Genomic DNA, 14,325 nt, shown 5'->3' with positions numbered 1-14,325 from the left:
AGTGCTTGCCAAGGCTTTGACACAACCTCTCTCACATATGACCCCTTCTCTTACCCTAGTTCAGGCCCAAATTACCTCTTGCATGGACTATTTCCCTAGCCTTCTAACTGGTCGTCTTCTCTTTAGTTTCTACCCTATCCAATCCATTCTCCACATAGCTGCCAAATTGATATTCCTAAAATGCAGGTCTAACTATACCAGTAACATAAAACTCAAATAAAAATGGGAACCACTAAATAGTACATGAGGATACCTGCCAGCTGTATGTTGACTTAGGAAACCATACATATTTATATATTTCTTTTTTTAAATTAATATATCAACACGTTAAAATCAAATAGGAACTACATTTCAATATGACTCAGGTCATTCTTGGGAGTGTTGTGGGCCACCTGTGGCCCACAGGCTATGTGTTTGACACTTCTGGACAACCACTCCCATGCTTCAGAGGATTCACTGGTCGTCTACTACCTTTGTTGTTTTGTCCTTCATCCTGGAAGAGGACCAATGACATCAAGAGGGTGATGTCTTGACTTACAAGTGAATTGGATTTAAGTGAGGCAGGGCTGTGCAAAGTTACCAGCCTCACTCTTTCCTCCACATTCATCAGAATCCAATGGCAAGACATAGGTCAAGATGACTACCTTTAGGATAAAACACAAACATCTCTTTAGCAGTTAAAGGCCTTCACTATCTGTCTTTCCAGGCTAAATACATACTACTTCCTTCCACCTACTCTAGACTCCAGCCAAACCAATCTACTTCCTGTTCCCCACATTAAACACTCTATCCGCTGTCTTTGTGCCTACTATGCACAGGCTGGCCCCCAAGCCTGCAAAGTTCTCCCTCCCAACCTCTGCCTCTTGGAACCCCTAGCTCCCCGCAGGTTTTACTCAAATGCCACTTCCTTCAAGAGCATTTCCCACGCCCTGCTCACACTGTATGAAAATACCCAGGTGTTTGTTTATTTTGCATTCATCTTCTATTTGTTTATCTATCAATACCTTGTATCTTATCTCTCTCTTCCCCTTCCAATAGAATGTAAGCTCCTTGAGGGCAGGGGCTGCCTCATAATTGTGTTTGCCCTGGCATAAATATATGCCTGGCACACAGTAGGCATTTACTAAATGCTTAGTGATTGATTTAAAGCTATCATGTCCAATCTCCTCATTTCATAGAGAAGAAAGCTGAGGGTTAACTCCCCCATGTTCACACGGCAATACGTGCAACAGGAAGGACTCAAACCCAGGTGTCTGGTCCCAGTTCTCAAGGAACGTATGCTCTGCTGAAGAAATACAGTATGTCCACAAACAAATAAATACAAAGTATTTGAGGAATTGCAGGCAAAGCTTCACAGAGGAGTTGGTGTCTGAATCTAGAAAGATAATAAAATAGTGAGCATAATAATAGTATTTATTTGAAACTTTAAAACTTACAAAGTATTCTCCTTGCAGCAACCCTAAGAAGTAGGTAGTATAAGTATTATTAGCCCCATTTTACAGATTAGAAAACTGAGACTATTCAGTGCCCTCTCTACCACACCATGATGGCTCTCAGACACTCCTAAAAAGGCATTTTCCTTTTTTGTAAATAAAGCTAAAAGGATTAATATGTGATTGGCCACCTTATTTATCGCTCAATCAGTCAATCAATACTAGGCAACTAGGTGGTTCAGTAGAGAGAGCACTGGGCCTGGAGTCAGGAAGACCTAAGTTCAAACCCAACCTCTGACACTTGTTAGCTGTTAGTGTGACGCTGGGCAAGTCACTTAACCTCTATCTGCCTCTGTTTCCTCAATTTGTAAAATGGAAATAATAATAATGATAATAGTAAAACCTATCCCACAGAGTTGTTGTGAGGATCAAATGAGATCATGTTTGTAAAGTGCTTTGCAAACCTTAGGGCACTATATAAATGCTATTATTATTATTCAATCAACAAGCATTTATTAAGTAGCTACTCTCTGCCAGGTACAACTACAGTAGCCATTTCAGATATAACATAAAAAATGACCATTCCTGATTTCAAGGAATTTATGTTCTATCAGAGGAAAGCCACTTATATACACTTAAGTATAAACAAAGTAATTATGAGGTAATTTTGACAGGAAGGCACTAGCTGCTGGAAGATCGGGAAAGACTTCAGGTATGAAGAGATGTCCTTGAATTTAGTTTTGGAGAAAGCTAGGGGCTCAAAGCTAGGAGGAGGGAGAGCCTTCTAGGCAGGGGTTTACAACCTGTGCAAAGGAACAGAGATGAGAGTGGTCTGTGCATGCCCCGTGGGTGCTGTTCCTAGACTCTATTGAGGACTATAGTTCTGTCTGTCTTATGATACTTGACTTCCAGAAGAGGCTCTAAGATTATGCCTTGAAGAGTGATGGTCTGTCTCCTGCTGTGATTACCCAACATTCCTTGGAGCTCTGATGTGATGTATCCCAGTAGCATTTCTTCAGCCAAACCCTCAGTCAGTCTCTCCCTCTGGGAACACACCAGAGAGCAGCTGGTTTACAGCCCCCTCACTGTCTTGCATCCTTTGCACATGGACCACACAGCGGTGTGGTGTTGCAACAAGCCTGGTTTCAGTCCTGAGGGTTTTAACATTTGCTTGTTTGTTTAAGAATTCTTCATCAGTCTTTCCTTGCACACCTTTCAAGTCCAACAAAGGCACATTTTTCTCCGCAATGACTAGAGACCAGTGGTATGGGGAGTAGGAGGTAAAGTACAGACTGTTCTCTTGTCCCACCTACTCCAGCTACCTCCATGCCCTCTGTCCTCCTACTTCCAGCTTGTCCCAAGCAAATTCACTCACTGCCTCTTTCTTCATAGTTATCCCACGCCTACTGCCCACACTTACCAAACTTCCTCCTTTCCCTCATTCAGACAGCTATTAAAACCCCACTTCCTCCCTGGGCCCTTCCCCACCTAATTAAAAATAAAAAAAGGAGTAGCAAGCTTTTCTTCACAGAGTCCTGTGTAAACATCTAGTTCCCACAACTCCTTCATTTCTCACTTTCCCACAAAATGTACTTGTACCAAAGAGAGATTTTTGGTTTTTATTTATGTATATGTGTCAGCTGGTTAGTCAACAAGTGTTTAGTAAGCATTTATTATGTCCCAGGCGTGGTGTTAAGTGGAGGGAATACAAAGAAAGGCAAGAAATATAGTCTTTGCTTTTAAAGAGCTCACTTTTAGTAGAGGAGAAAGAATGTAAGTAACAAAGTGCTTACACGTGTAAATGGAAAGTAATGTCCGAGAGGAAGGTACTAAAGGCCAGGTGAGGGTGGGAAAGGTCTTCTGTAGAAAGTGGTGTTCCAATTGGCTCTTGAAGTCAGGGAGGGATGGAAGCAAAGAGGGAGGGAATTAAAGGCATGAGGAGATAGCCAATCCAAAGACATGAAGATGGGCAATGGAGGGTCATGTGTAAGGAATACCAAATAGTCACCAATAGCTATATCATTTAGTATGGGGGGAGAGGGTGAGGACAAAAATGTTTTTGTTGTTGCTGAGTCATTTTTCAGTTGTGTCTGACCCTATTTGGGGTTTTCTTGGCAAAGATACTGGAGTGGTTTGCCATTTCCTTCTCTAGCTCATTTTATAGATGAGGAAACTGAGGCAAACAGGGTTAAGTGATTTGCCCAGGGTCACATAGCTAGTAAGTGTCTGAGGCTGGATTTTAACTCAGGAAGATGAGTCTTCCTGACTCTAGGCTGGTGGTCAACCTAGCTGCCCCATACAAAAGTGTAAGAACGCTGTAAATGGAGGAAGCATCGATGCATCGATGACTGGAGTTTGTGGTTCTCTATTTCTTTACACTTTAGGAAAATCACTTTGAAAGCTATGGGGGATGTATTGGTATGGGCGAGAGATTTAAGACCGAGAGACCAATTAGAATGCTATTTCAATAGTTCAGGTAAGAAGTGATGAGGGCCTGTAAAAACCTGGTGGTTATGGGCGTAGCATGAATATGAAAGGAAACTATATTGGCAACTGATTGATTGGGGTGGGGAGGTGGTGTGGGTGAGTGAGAGTGAGGAGTCAAGGAAAACATTGAAGATATGAACCTGGAAGAATGATTGTCAGAAACAAAGGTAAAAAAAAAAAACACCAAAAAAATAAAAAAAAGGATAATTGCTTCCTGATTGAATCAGGAAACTGAGAAAAAGAAAATCGTGGGCATAGGGGTGATAATTGAACCCTGGGGAGATGATGAGATCACCAAGTGACAGAATAGAAAAGGGAAAGAGAGAAGGGCCTAGGGTGGAGCCAAAGGGATCAGTGGGAACTTTGAAGAAAGCAATTTCTTTTTAAGGATGAGGTCAGAAACCAGACTGCAAAGGATTTAGAATAGACTGAGAAGAGGAGAATAAGTAGAAGCCCTGAGTGTAGATGGCTTTCTCAATGAGTTTAGCTATGAAGGGGAGGAGATAGAGGATGATGGTTAGAAGGTGGGTTTAGATGAAGTGAGGACTTTTTAAGTATGAGAGAGAAATAAGTGTGTTTGTAAACAGCCCAGAAGGACACAATAGATAGGAAGACTGAAGATTGGAGAATGGGGGCAGTCTGCAGGAGAAGTCAGAATGGGATGGGATCAAGGGTGCCTTGGCAAGGAGAAGGGTCCCTCTTCATCTTAGATCTAAGAGGAGGAGATAGTGTGGGAAGATGTCTGGGTCAAGTGAGAGGAAGAGGAGAGAAGAGGGAGCTTTTAGTAAATGACCTAAAAAACATTTTGTTTTGGTGAAGTATGAGGCAAGGTCCTCATATGAGATGGCAGGGGGAAGGAGTACTGTGGGAGACATGAAAAGAGGAGAAAGTTTGGAATGTTGCTCTCCCCCCTCCCTGTTATAGTAAGATAAGAAATCAATTAGGGAGGTACAGAAAGATTGTTCTGCTTCAGTAAGTGTCCAGTTGAGATTTTGAAGAATAATTTTTAGTAAAGAATATCATAGATTGGTGATTTCCTCTAGCCCGGTTTAGCAGCATATAAATAGGTATAAAGGAGACAGATGGTAGGAGTAACCCAGAGTTGGTGTTTGGCAGTGAATGCCTAATGATAACACAAAAGTTCAAGGGATTAGAAAGTGAGAGTAGAGGTAAATTGATTTGCTAAGGGGCCAAGATAGGGAAAGGAGGAGAACATAGCCAGTGCAGGGGTGATTGTCTGGAAAATAATAGAGGGGTGGATAGAATGGAGGTTACAGTGAGGGCGAAGGGTTATAAGGCATCGGAAAAGATGGAATGGTAAAAGATTACGATCCAAAAAAAAGAAATCAGAGTGTACAAACATGGAAGTGAAATGTTTGTGGCTGATGGATCTATGTGTATAGCTAAAGTATGTTGGAGTAAGTCATAAGAAAAGAGTAAATCAAGGAAGTGGGAAGTTAGGGCATTTGAGGGGGCATAGATAAGTACGTTGAAGGCTCCTAGTATATGAGTGGGAGTGGGGATGGAAAAAGAGATTGTGAAACTAAAAACTAAACTCATTGACAACAGAAGGGTAACAACCTGAGGGTTGATAGATAATGGCTCAACACTATCTGAATTGAGTAATAAATTTGGATAGCATAAATTTCGTAGGAGAAGTTGCAAGATGATGGTGATAGAAGAAGAGTCTGGAAATGGCAAAGAGTATTTTGACTTCTTCTTTGAGAGTAGTGAATGATGAGAAAATGAAGAGAAAGTGTAGCTAGTATTATAAAGGAGATCAAAGTTAGCAGTGTCATCAGAAAGATGCCAAATCTCAGTGACTGACAGAAGATGCGAAGAGTGAGAAAAGAAGTTTGAGAAAAAAGGATCTTAAATCACAAGGCTGTGAATTAGCTTGTGTTCACTACCATCCACCATGATGCAGTTGACTGTGTGTAAGGGATGCTTGAATTAAAGTTCTCTGGTGTTAATTCATGAGGTTTTTTGTTTTGTTTTGTTTTTTGGTAACCTTGTGTAGGAGTTTTGTCTTCTTATCTTGCAGATTCAGTTGTAATGACTATAGCTGGTGCCTAATTCCTTTCTTTGAAGGTTTTGGGGGGTTAGAGATATTTATAGAAAATATCTATTCAGCTACCTTACTGGCCATGGGATCTCTGTATTTATTTTCAAATGGTCTCCAGTTCAGACTTTGTACTAATTCAGGCTTCTCTCCTAAAGAATTCAGTTTAGTGATGTTTGATCATATGGCAAGTTCATTATGCTTTACACAATCTTAAAAGAAAACTATCCAAACATCTGTTTTATTTATCTTTGCACCAAAGAGATTACTGGACTATCCTGGCTCTATAGACAAGACAGTCATTCGTTTGGTTGAGGATGCATTTTAAAAATGTAATTCCAGGATGTCCTGGCTCCATCTGCTCTGCAAACATGAATCTTGGGAACACTGCCATCACTTCAGCAACCCATAGGATGTGGTGAACCAGCTCTAGTCCCTTGCAAATGATGGCCATGGCTCAGAGACAAAACTTTCAGACACGCAAGCCAATCTTTCAGAGTTTGTGAGATAATATAGTGCTTTAAGGTTTGCAAAGTCATTTGTGTTCCTTATTTCATTTTAGTCTCACAACAACTGAATGAGGTAGGTGCTATTGGTATTATTTTACAGATGAGGAAACTGAGGCTCAGAGAGTTTAAAAGACTTGCCCATGATCACATAGCTGAGGAAGTATTGGAGGTGACATTTGAACTCAGATCTTACTAACTCCATATCCAGCCCTCTATCCTCTGCACCCCTACTGCCTCCCTAAAGATTTTTTTTTTTTAGGATCTGGATTCAAGTCTCACTTCTGATATTTATTACCTATGTGACCTAGTAGAACACAACTTCCCTCAACCTCAGTTTCCCCGTGTGTAGAACGAAGGGGTTAGACTAGATGGTCTCTGAGCTTCTTTCCAGCTTTTGATCTATCATCCTACAATCTTTAATGATACAAAGGTTGGCCTCTTCCCAGAAGGTTGGCTTCTTCCAAATGAGCTATCTGTGGTTAATGAGAGAAGTCTTGTGACGTCCCAGTATGACTAAGTGACTCTGAAGATTGCAGTGTTCAGAATCTTAGGCAAACAGGACAGCTCTGAAAGTTGATATAGTATCTTTAACATATACATATATCATGTATTATATATGTGAATGTCAAATATACATTGCTGTACAATATAAATATTAATTATGTATCTAAAAGAAAAATAGGCTGTACCCAATAGAGATTTGTAGCTTAATATATAATTCTCTTGTGCTATTTATATGGAAACACTCATTTTATTTACTGCTTGTTAAGTTCAGAATAAAAAAAACAAACAACGATTATAAAAACCCCACGTATTGTTCAGTTTTTGCTCCACAGATTTATAAACCTAATCTAGAGTAAAAGTTTATACTCTTGTAATACATTCTGCCAAAGCCATGGATGGGGGAAGGGAAGTAAGAGGAGGGGGTTGGTGTTGTTTATTTTTTTTTTAAGAGGAAAAAATGCACTCACAGTCCTTACCAAGCCTTCTCTCTCTCTTCCTCTCATCACTGCTGCCTCAGCTTTGGCCAGTCCTTTACAATGACCTCCTTCGTTCTCACATACCAGCGAGATCAGCTGATGTCACCAGAAGGGAGTGTATGTTTTAAAAAGCTTCCAATCTCTGAAGTTCTATGGGAATGGAAGGACAAAGCAACCCGGGTTCATGAACTCTTCAGGGGGAAAAAATGCAAGAATGAGACTCTTTGTAGCTTTTGGAATACATGTTACGTATATAGGAGGATTAGGCAGTGTAAAGCAACCATTGATGTCTGACTTCACTCATTGAATGGTCTAGGGTTTAAAGGAGTCACAGAAGAATCAAGAAGGATTGAAAATAGAACAAGTCAGCTCCTTCAAAGGAAGATTTAAAAGGCTGAAGTCATTGGATGAGCATTTTTAAATGGGATGAGCAGTCATTTAAAAGTCATTTTGATTGAAATCTAGGTATGTCCCAGGTCGGGTTGTTCTTAGATTTCAAAGCTTATTAACATCTGCTGCTTGTTTTGTACTGTCACCCATAACAGCAGCATATTCAGAAAATCAAGTTGAGACAGACCATGAACACAAAACAATCAAATTATTTCATAACTTGACTACAAGGTAAATGTAGCTTGTGTAGTATTTTGGGGGAGTAATTTACCTTAACAAGTTTCTATATATGAAAGTCAGTATAGTATAGTGGAGAGACCTGGACAACCAAGAAGATGGTTTCAAGCCCTACCTCTGACACATCCTGGTTGTGTGACCCTAGGCAAGTCACTTAACTTCTCAGTTCCCAAGTGGATGATGGATCCCCATTGGGAGATGGGACCAATTTCAAATTGAGCATTGTACAAAAAAAAAAAGAGATAGAGTCTAGTTGAATCCTAAATATATGGGGGACCACCAGGAGACTGAGACAAAATAAAGGGATTGAAGGTATATCCTAGTAGTAGCCAATCCATTTATATTAACAACAACAGCAGCAACAACAGATTACAAAGTGGACAAGATCAAACAAGATCCATCCAATCTACCCAGGAGTGCTGGAGGGGATTGGCCGAAGGACATTATCCCAGTCAAAGAACTAAGGATGAAAATATAAGTAAACAAAAGAAAAAAAAAAGCATAACGAGAAAATACAATAGGTTAGGAGAAACCTAAGAAGGAAATCCAGAAACAAAATAACTCCACAACTATAGGTCTAGCCTTCTTCAGAGGAAAAAAATTGTCTTGGATAAAGGACTATTAGAGGGGCTGGAAGAAATGAAGCAATAAATATAAATCAGATTATAAATGAAATTAGAGTTGGGGGGAAGGGAATTGAAAGGAAAATAATTAGCTTGGAAGAGAAGGTGAAAAAGTCTTACCCAAGAAATGTATTCCCTTAAGAATAAAATGGAGCAAATAAAACTCAATGATTCCACAAAACAGCAAAAAACATTAGAACAAAATCAAAAGATTGAAAAAATAAAAGAAAATGTAAGATAGTTACTATCAAAAACAACTGACATGGAAAATAGGTCAAGGAGAGATAGTTTTTAAAATCTTTAGACTTTTTATAACCAAACAAAAATATTGGATATCATATTTCAAGATCTATTAGATCAGAGCTCAAGTTAACAATAGAAAGAATCCACCAATTACCCCTTGAAAGTAACCTCAAACTGAAAATACTCTGGAATGTCATACTTCAAAACCAGAGCCTACAAATTAAAAAATATATATATAGTAAGTTGCCAGAAAGAAAAAGTTAAAGTACCAAAGAACCAGTCAGGATCCCACACAAGACTTAGTAGTAACTATTATAAAGAAGAGAAAATATTGGAATATGATACTCCAAAAGGAAAAAGATAGGCTTACAATCAATCAAAAGCATTTATTAAGCACTTACTATGTCCTAAGCACTCTACTAAATAATGGATCATAGATTTAGGGATGAAATGGACCTTAAAGGTAATCTGGTCCAACTCTCTCATTTTACAGATAAGGAAGCAGAGCCCCATAGAGATAAAATTACTGCCCAAGATTATACAGGTAGTAAATAGCACAGCCAGAATTTGGTCCCAAGTTCTTTGACTCCAGATACAGTGCTCATTCCACTGCTCCACAACGTCTTTTCTTATGTTGAATAATAAATGTGTAGACTCTTCAGTTGGTGAAACAGTCAGCCCCAGACACTCAGCTGCCTGACTTTGGGACCTTGTGATATTTGATTCTGGTTTAATGAGGAACCACTGAAGTCTATCAATTAATGGGGTGATATCAGAGATACTCTTTAGAAAAATCACTTCGGCAAATGTGTGGAGGATGGATCTGAGACATGCAACATGAAGTGGGAAACCAATTAGAAGACTATTTTGATAGTCTAGGCAAGAGGTGATGAGGGCCTGGACTACTGTGGTTTTTGTGTGTTACAGGAGTGTGTGAGTTATAGGATGTCATATGAGAGATGTCATGTGTATATGATGTCTAAAAGAGAATATTATGAATTAAATAAACTCTTCTGTTGGCACTTAGAGCTGGCTCTTTCCTATCATTTTAATCTTCTTATACATAGCTTCTCTCCACACACTATTCATGTCGACCTAGTTGCTATTCACAGTGCATGACTCTTTATTTCCCATTTCCATTCCTTTACACTGGTTGTAATCCATACCTGAAATGCTCTCCCTCTTTACCTCTACCACTAGAAATTCCTGGTTTCCTTTCATGCTAAGATCAAATGCTTCCTGTCTGAAGGAAGTCTTTTACAGTCTTCCCAGCTGTGAAGTTACCTTCCATCTACTCTCTATGCTATTTGTATGTACCTATTTATATACATGTCTCCCTCATTAAAATGCAAGGTCTTTGAGGTCAGGGAGTATTTTTGCTTTGGGGATCTGGAAACCCCATAAAGTCAGGTAGCTGAGTGTCTGAGATTGAGACAGCCTTCTGGTTTCACTGACCTATGTATTTGATATACAACAACAGCAAGAACAACAACAACAACAACATCATTATGAGGTACTACCAAGAGTGTGAATGAGAATGAAGAATCAAAGGTAACACCAAAGTTGAGAACTTGCATAATTGGGAGGATAATGGGGCCCTCCACAGTAATAAGAGAGTTTGGAAGTGGAGATGGTTTTAGGGGTGAAGGGGAAGGACCAAGATAACGAGTTCGGTTTTGTACATGCTGAGTGTGAGATGCCTATGAGGCAACCAGTTTGAAATGTCCAATAGGCAGTTGATGATGCAGGGTTGGAACTCAAGGGAGAGACTAGAGTTAGTTGTACAGATAGGGGAATCATCAGCATAGAAAGAATGAATGAATAAATGAAAGAATGAACGAATGAATGAATGAAAAAGTGTGTTCTACGAAACACTTTCTATTGCTAAATGCTGAAGATACAAATAGAAAAACCAGATAGTCCTTGTTTTCATGTTGTTCACATTCTAGTAGGAAAACAGTATATATGGGAGCTTTCCGCTGCAAGTCAAAAAGAAAGACCCAGTGGGTTTTAGAGTGCAATGGCAAAACAGTTGGTGATGGATCTTCTTCAATATAATTTCCATCAATAAAACTGAATCTGTCTTTGATGTTGAACTATTTGATAGTGCCAAGGACTTTGGTGGGAAGAACTTTCTTTTGGGGCCTTCAGTAGCTGTGGCTGCAGAGGAAGCAAGGACTCTGCAGGACACTTGCAATGACAGGTGTTAGGTCACATCTCCACAAGCGTTTCTCCCTTCTGTGTTTGCTTTGGGGGCCTGACTGAAAGCAATAGCAGTGGTCAAGGGATAGGTGTACCGCTCTTTCCAGAGCTCTTGGGCTCTGTGTCCTGAGCAGTCTTCACTGTGGTCCAATGGAAGCTAGTGGTGATGATATTACCCACCTGGCATATGATGCTTACTATCTCTCCCTCAGTATGCCTTGCTATTTCAGCTTGGCTGGTTTGTCTGCCCCATCAGTGGTAGTTGGTCAGCAGTTAGTGATAGTTGTGTTGGTGGGAATGGTAGGCCCTTTCTCCACAGGATTTGTTCCACTGGATGAGGATTTAAAAGGTTGGAATGAAAGGAGGACTGTTGGTGTGAGGAGCACACCTGTTCTTGGACTCTAGGGCTCTGTGTTTGGGCCTCTGTCCACCATGTCCAAAGGGAGTTGGTGATGTGGAGGTGGTAGCAGTGACATACCTACTTAGCAACTGCCACCTCTAGTCTCTCCTTCAGGATGACAGATATGATGACTGAACCTATGGGAGCTGATGAGATCACCAAATGAGAGAGTATAGAGAGAAAAGAGAAGCTGACCCAGGATGGAACATTGGGAGACACCCACAATTAGTGGTCATGACATGACTGAAGACCTAACAAAGGAGAATGAGAAGGATCAGTTATATGAGTAGAAAGAGAACCAAGAGTGAGCAGGGTCATGAAAACCTAGAAAGGAGAGAATAAGCAGGAAGATAAAAAGATAATCAATGCTGCAGAGTTCAAGAATAAAAAAGATTGAGAAAGGGCTATTATATTTGGCAATAAAGGAAAAGATCAATGGTAAATTTAGAGTGAGAAATTTTAGTTGATGATGAAGTCGGAAGTCAGATAATAGTGGATTTGGAACAAATTAAAGGAAAGGAAAATGTAGGCACTGAGTGTAGATGGATTTCTCAAGGAATTTAGGTGAGAAGGGGGAGAGCAGTTATAGTGTGATAACTAGTAGGATCTACTGAGATATTTTTTAAGGATGGGGAAGAATTGGGAATGTTTCTAAGCAGGGAATGAACAAGCAAATAAGGAAACTTAATATTAGAGAGAGAGGATCATAATACAGGCAATCTACTAAAGAAAATGGAAGGGACTAGGATTAAAGGTGAATGTAGAGGAGTTGGTCGAGGTCAATCTCTTCATCTGAGACTGGAGTGAAGAATGACATAATGGGATGATGTTAGATGGATATGGTGATGAGGGGAAGGACAGAAGAGGGAGCCTTGGGTGAATAGCCTTAATTTTTTGGTGAGAATGTGGGAAAGGGCATGCCATGGGAGTCTTGAGAAGAGGTTTAAAGAGGAAGTGAAGATGAATGGTGGAGATTAGTGATAGTGACAAAAAGCAAGAAAGAAAAGAAGGAAAGGAATGTCAAGGAAATATTAAAAAATAAACTAAGAAAGTAGAAAGAGATTCAGAAGAGGACCGACAATGAGGTCTAGTGTGGGAACTACCATACTAAATTGGAAATACATCAAAACCAAAAAGCCAAACTATATTAGTGGAGAGTCATGGTTTCATATACAATCCTCTTTTTCTATTCTTCTTTGGGTAGGGAAATATTTGTACTTGTTGATGTAAATCAAGTTCATAATAATAAAAAAAGAAAAATCTAAAAATAAATAAATGTAGTCCTTCCTCACCAAAAAAAAAAAAAAGAGAGAGAGAGAGAGAGATTCTTAATGACTATCTTCAAGGCTATAAATGATCAGAGAGGATTTAGTGTTAGAAGGAACTAAAGAGATCATGTATGTTGAGTCCATATAGGTGAAAAAAATGAGTACTGAAATGAGTTGTTAATCACCCAGGAACTGTGTTAACAGAGCTGGAAATCAGACCTACAGTCTCTTGCTTCCAGTTCCAAGGGTTTTCCCATGTATCCCATATTAGTGAATAATCACACACATGAATATTTATAAGCAATTGTTCTTCATGTTTTCCTAAGTACTTAGGATTCATGGGGGAGGGAGAAGAAAGAGGCATAGCACTATTTTTAATAAGAATCCATTATTTAGTTAACATTTGCTAAGGTTGAGTAATGCATTTTGCAGAATTGAAGAACAGCATATATATTCAGTCTGCCAGATTAGATTAACAATCTAAATACATCTAAATATATTTAGTAATGTTTTTCCCTCTCCATCCATTTCTTTATCCATTAATGGATCAACCCATCTGCTTGATATCCATTTTCCCAGCATCTATTGCCCAGTCCACTGGCAGTCCCCCATAGAAAAGACCAGAGCCTTTGTGTCTAATCTCTGTCCCCCAAAGCTCAGAGGGCCGGTCAGAACTTCACGATTACCTTGCAAATTAATGTGAGGGAATACATTAGTTAGGAGGGGAATGGTACTCACAGCTGTCTCTTGACCTTCCCCTGCTTTCACCTCTCTGATAGGTCCAGAAGCCCAAAGCTATCTGGGAGCTCCAACTATCACTATTGCTGCCACCACGTGTGGCCTATAGAGATAATCTGATTCCCTTGGTTCTCTTGGACTTAATGCAGACAAACCCCTTCATCTTTTACTTGAGTTGAGACAAATTTAGGAGTTGGGGAAAAGACTTTTTATTGTTTAAATAAGGGGAAAATAAAATAAAACAAAATTAAAAAACAGAATGAATGAATTTAAGATAACTATAGTCTAGGCACAAATTGACTTTGCTAAGGTGGCTTAAAGTCAGGACTCTTGTCCTAACTCAATTCTGTGCTTAGCTCAATTTCGGTCTCCAAATCACTCTTCTTTTTTCCACAGAATTTTACACCTAGCTAACAACTTTCCTCTCCAATCCAATCCTTGCCCTCAGACTCAAGGACTTCAGTAGTAATATTGACATCCCTTTTAACAATCCGACCTTCCAAGTTTTCAACCAGCCCAGCTCCTTTGACCTACATCTCCACTCCATCTTAGTTGTTGACAGGGTTAGACAACATTACTCCAAACAGTTCTTGCTCCATGATTTTGGACTCTAAAGTTCCTCTCTGATAATTTTCTGATTTCTGATCTCTCCCTATGCCTCACTTTTCCTAAACCTACATTTTATCCTCACTATAGTCTCCAGTCCTTTCTTTCTTTCTTCTTCTCTAAGTACATTATGCCTCTGCCTCATGT

The sequence above is a fragment of the Vombatus ursinus genome, unplaced genomic scaffold (assembly GCF_900497805.2).
Source record: "Vombatus ursinus unplaced genomic scaffold, bare-nosed wombat genome assembly UNPS02014781.1, whole genome shotgun sequence".
NCBI lineage: Eukaryota > Metazoa > Chordata > Mammalia > Diprotodontia > Vombatidae > Vombatus > Vombatus ursinus.
Note: the sequence above shows the minus strand (reverse complement) of the source record.